Source organism: Pinus tabuliformis, chromosome J, assembly GCF_031772625.1.
Source record: "Pinus tabuliformis cultivar Carrire ecotype Pingquan chromosome J, CPIR1, whole genome shotgun sequence".
Lineage (NCBI taxonomy): Eukaryota > Viridiplantae > Streptophyta > Pinopsida > Pinales > Pinaceae > Pinus > Pinus tabuliformis.
In genome coordinates, this window is record NC_142295.1 from 770,582,229 (window position 1) to 770,588,025 (window position 5,797).

At 41.9% G+C, this 5,797-nt stretch overlaps 1 pseudogene; it reads left to right on the forward strand.

The window, feature by feature from the left end:
• Positions 1-2,870: 2,870 nt before the first annotated feature.
• Positions 2,871-4,057, forward strand: LOC149229005 (putative sugar phosphate/phosphate translocator At2g25520 pseudogene; annotated as a pseudogene).
• The last annotated feature ends 1,740 nt before the right edge of the window (positions 4,058-5,797 follow it).

Genomic DNA, 5,797 nt, shown 5'->3' on the forward strand with positions numbered 1-5,797 from the left:
ATCAAGACAATGAAAATAGGTAATCCTACTCGGGGGAGGTGAGGTATAGGAAGTAGCCAACCAAGTACCAGATAAAGCGATTTTTCATAAAGTTAAGAAAGTTAAAAGTAAAAACATAGGAAGAAATCCAGTATACTACCAATTTAATGTTTCAAATGGTATATTAGAAATAGGAAGATAAGACGACAGGGGACTGATGAAGTTTTATTTTTTTTCAGACAAAGACTACAACGGTAAGTGCTTTGATTTTTTTGTGCGTTGATTTTGTTTTCAGGCTTACGGTTTTGTCCTTTGATTCTCTTCAAAGGCCCTACCTTCTAAGGAATTAAAAAACATATGCATACATACATCATTTGATGGGAATGGAATAGATGAAGGGGATTTTTAACACGCTATCAGCTGAAGATGGAGAAGGGAATGTTACCGCGTAGCCAAGGCAAGTAGTCATATGAATGTATATTTTCAAAAAGCTCATGCCCATTTTATTTTCATCTATGGTGCATTCAAGGCTTCAATAATTATAAAAGGCTCACCTCATGAAAGGTTTATAAAGCCATAAAAAATATTCAATTAAAAAAGAATGAAATTTCATTATAATAAAATATTTTAAAAAATTATTTGAAATTCCCCATTTTTGAAACTTCTGATTATTTTTAGTTTTCCAAGTTCGGAATTTTTATTTACAATACTACCTTTATAGCATTGGTCCCCAAATGCGCTGAACCAAGTAAGCCTGAAAGCTACAGACCCATCGCTTTATGCAATGTCATATACAAACTCATCACCAAGGTCATCGCAAATCCAAAGAAAAACTCGACTCCAAGGTTAACAAATATACATAGTTAATTCATGAACCTACAAAAGGTAAAAGTATAAAAGCTACTCATAACACCATGAAACCATACATATATATAGTAGTTAATTAAAGCTAACAGACTAAAGTGAAGGGACTTATATATGCCATATCATCAGAATATTTGACATTTTGGGGAACCTATATGTTCCTGGGCTAGAAAATGTTGTTGTTTTTGGTTTCTTATTCTTGACCTCTTTGCACAGTTGGACAACATTATTTTTTCTAATTTTTTTTCGTCGATTACATTATTTTTCTTCTTCTCCTACTGTTAAGTTAGAAATAATTAATTCCTACTTGTTTGTAATTCTCCATTTGAGGAGTTTGTTCCTACATAATAGGAATTTAGTTTTTGGTAGTTTAATGTGTGGTTGAGAGAATCTCTCAACCATACTACTATACGTCTAAAATAGAATTCATATCTTGAGACTATTGCTTGCATAAATATGTGTGTAAATTTCCTCATTAAAAATAATAGAATATATTTTTGAGTGTCTGCAATTTTATCTTGGTATCAGAGCCTGTGACGGCTTGGCCCCTCGAGGGCTAGGCCTGTCCTGGGCTGAGGGAAATAAGTAGAATAATTTTTTTTGTGAATGTTTGTTTGTCCATCATTCGATTACTTTGCTGATTATTGTTTACACGAGCTACAGTGTCAACAACGTGTGGATAGTTGTAGATCTCTGACTTACAATGTGAATTTTGGCGTACTGGAGCAGAGGCAAGCTTGGAGAAGTGTGGAGTGCTTCCACTGTGTGTTTATTTAACGGAGATCGGTTTGTGATGAGCGTTGCTTGTGGAGCATGTTGAAGTAAACCACAGATCGGTGGATTCCACTACAGAGGTTCCTCATGTTTTGGTGCCCACCGAAGTTCCTGCAACGGAAGCTGTGAAGGTTAAGGGTGAGGCGGTGAAAACAAAAGATGTAGAGGTAGGGACATCTGTTGCTAAGGAAAGAATCCAATAGTTGTGTTCTTCGTTCAATCCATAAGGCTGTGGAAGCAAAGACGATGCAGAGGGAGTTGGCACTCGTGGCTGCAGGCGAGGTGTGTGGTTGCAGAGGCAGCGTTGAAGCAGATCCACCTCAGGGAACAACACACAAGCTAGTGGTGCTGGCATCTAGGCCGATTTGTTGCCAGGGAGGCCAATTGAGGCCGATTTGCTACTTGAGGAGGTCGAGTGGTATGAGTGATGTGAAGGCTGATTGAGGTCGGTCGATGAAGGAGCAAGCAAGCTGAGTTGTGGCTGGTGGTGGTCGTGGAGCAGCATCTGAGTTGTTTTGGGCGCTAACCATGTGGAGGAGTTGCGGAGGTGCAGATAGCTACAAGTGCGGGGAGTGTTAATTTAGATCTGAGATTGCAGGCCTGGTGGTGAGCATTGGCGGAAGTGAACCATCTGCATGAGGAGCTAGCATTCAGCAACATTGCCTGTGGGTGATCGAGCATTGTGTGGCCGATTTATGGTGGCCGAGTGCTGAAGGCAATCAGTTGGAACCTAGAGTTTGTTGTTAGCACTGATATATATTGTTTGTTTTTCATCAAACTCTTGCGAAGGGGCTTTGCTTGTATTTGCAGGCCCGAAGTTCAGTGCGAGTATTGGATTTGTCGGATCTGTTTGAGATTCGTCGGATCAATGCGAGTGAAGAGTAGAGCTGTCAGATTTGTCAGAGGAATCGGTGGAGGCCAAGTTTCGACTGTTACTGATTGAAGTTATTCAAGCCTTAGATCTGCGAAGGCGAAATGGCTGTTGTGGTGAGTTGTCGCCTGGTCGATTGGCAGATCCGGTTTCAGGGCGAGATTCCGATCCAGTTTGGGGATCAAGATGTGATCTGCTGTGAAGGAAGCTTGGATCTAGAGTGAAGGATGCGTTTGGGCTGATCGGTGCAACGTGGTTGAGCGAGAGGCCGAAAGGGAGCAACACTGGTGCCTTGATGCACTGTTTTTGGTAGCAGATCTACTGTGGAGCTTCCCTTCGCTGCGCAATCGGACGAGGGTTTCCTGAACAGGACGAGGGTCTCTGCTGGGGTTGAAGCCCTTTTCTCCCGATCTGGTTACTGCAGATCCACAGTTGGGTGCCACATTTGGGCTCGAAGTTCTATGTGGCGTTGAGATATCGGTGTTTTGCTGATACCCATTTCGGGTTTTTGCTGCATTAGTGGAAAGATGGGGATGGGATCAGGCAAGGGCGGTGCTTCTGTGAATGACAATGTCCTGAAAAAGGTCGTGCTGAGCTACACCTATGTGAGTATATGGATCTTCCTGAGCTTTAGTGTGATCGTGTTCAATAAGTACATTCTTGACAGGAAGATGTTTAACTAGGCCTTCCCCATTAACCTGACCATGATTCACATGGCATTCTGTTTGTTCCTCGCCATAGTGTTGGTGAGAGTCCTGAAACTTGTCGAGCCAATTGGAATGTCAAGGGAGGTCTACCTGACCTCAGTTGTGCCCATCGGAGCCCTCTACTCTCTCAGCCTCTGGTTCTCCAATTCAGCTTACATTTACCTATCAGTCTCCTTCATCCAGATGCTAAAGGCCCTTATGCCCGTGGTTGTCTATTCCATTGGAGTTTCCCTGAAGAGAGATAAATTCGTTCCCAATACCATGGCGAACATGATTGGTATATCAGTTGGAGTCACCATTGCAGCATACGGGGAGGCCAAGTTCGATTCAGTGCAGTTGCGTTTGAGGCTACACGGTTGGTATTGATCCAGATCTTGCTTACGTCAAAGGGAATCACCTTGAATCCAATTACTACCTTGTATTATGTTGCCCCATGTTGCCTTTTTTGTTCTTGACTGTCCCCTGGTTGTTTGTTGAGTTTCCAGTGCTCAAGGAGACTTCAACCTTCCATTTCGATTATTTCATCTTTGGCACAAATTCCCTCTGTGCCTTTGCCTTTAACCTTGCAGTTTTCCTTTTGATCGGAAAGACTTCAGCCTTGACGATGAACGTGGCTGGTGTTGTCAAGGATTGGCTTCTCATTGCATTCCCATGGCCGAGGAGGAGGAGCGCTATGAGGCCAATCTCTCTGCCGAATTATGGGGGGGAAGCTACCTGGGAGCTTCAAGTTGAGGCCCGTGATGTTTGTACCTTAAAGGTCACTGATTCTTCACTTTCTGTAACCCCTGGGCTCTTCTGTAGTGATGAGTTTCTCATGGAGTTGATGCAGATTGCAGAGGGTTTGTGTGGCCATTGTCGTTGACCAGATCTTTCCTGGAGAGAAATGCACAGTCATGGACTTTTATGGTGCGGTCCAACATCATTAACATGGCTTTCATCATTATTCAACCATGGTTAAGTGTTGAATTCGTGGAGCTCCAGAGCTGGAGTGGGAGAGTAAAGAGCCGTGAGTCGACCTCTTTGGTGTCATATAGAGATCGAGCGCAGTAGAAGCGTGGTGGTGTTGCGTCGAGTTTCTTTGGTAATATTCTGCCACTGCAATGGTAAAATGTGGTATTTATAAATGTTTTGGAATTATAAGCATTGAGCTTAGCTAACTCAATGGAGTTTTTTTTGTTAGAATTAGCTACTCTAACAAATCATGCAGGTAAATCCAAGACAATCAGAAAGATGATGCAAATGTACTATGTGGTGAGTAACAAGGTTGAATTGCACCAAATATTAATTTTGTGCAACAGTGACACTAAAGGAGCAACGACAACGTTTATGGTGGACAACAAAGAAGATGTTTGTTTGAGTTAGTGTGGTTTGTGGAATAGACTCCCTAGCATGTTATAAGCAAGTCCAGTTGTTGTAATAGTCATTGTATGTACCCAGAAACTCCAAAATGTGGAATCAAATGTAAGATTTTTTAAAGGCATATGAAAGTTCGTGGTGATCTTAAAACCACTTTGTAATGGTTTATGGTCAGCCTGAAACCATCTTTTGTCACTGTAAAGTGAGGGTTGGTGGTGAGCCAGAAACCATCTATAGTTTTTGTGGCTGAAGTGCTTTTGTGACCAGCTTGCCTTTGTGGCAGAATCGCCTATGTGGCTTGAGGTGCCTTTGTGGCCTCATGTACACGAGAGCTTTGTGCTCAATTGAGCAGGTGGACTGTAGAACACCTGGCTCGGACTTAGATGATTTTTAAATTTTCTGAGTAGAAGGGGATCCGTGGGAATCCTTATCTTCGTTTGATGATTTGCGAGAGGAGGCAGATCGGAGAAGTTGTGGATCTGTCCGAGGGAGGCAGATTGTGTTTTGGAGGTTCTGTACATGCAATTCGCCTGATGGTGGTGGATTTTATCATGACAAGTAGTCATTAAGGGGGGGAGTTAGAAATAATTAATTCCTACTTGTCTATGGTTGTAATTCTCCATTTGAGGAGTTTGTTCCTACATAATAGGAATCTAGTTTCTCCTAGTTTAGTGTATGGTTGAGAGAATCTCTCAACCACACTATTGTACGTCTGAGATAGAATTCCTATCTTGAGACTATTGCTTGCATAAATATGTATGTAAATTTCCTCATTAAAAATAATAGAATATATTTTTGAGTGTTTGCAATTTTATCTTGCTATTGGTACATAACTGTTCTTCTTCACATCTTCTCCTCTTCTTCAGAGCCCGAGTAGGAGGCGTTAGGAGAACAATACCCATAAATCAAGCTGCTTCAAAATTCTATGGAATTTGTTGTTCATGAAGGTAGGTTTAATTTTGTACCATTTCTTCACAAGTCATTGATTGTAGCCATGGCTTCCAAAGGTCCGGATCGAAGTAATTTGCAAGGAGGTGAGTAATTTGAAGGGTGGTGAAAGGGGAATTGTTTCTTCTTTCTCTTCCTCCCAAATTCCCCTCTTGTTCATGAGGTTGTTGCTTCGCAAATAATTTTCTTGGAAACTATTGTTTTGCGACCAATGCGATGTTGGTTACTCTGTGTGCTTCGTAACTACCACCCATCTTCATACTCTTGCCACATGTTTTTTGTGGAGAAAGCATGTGTC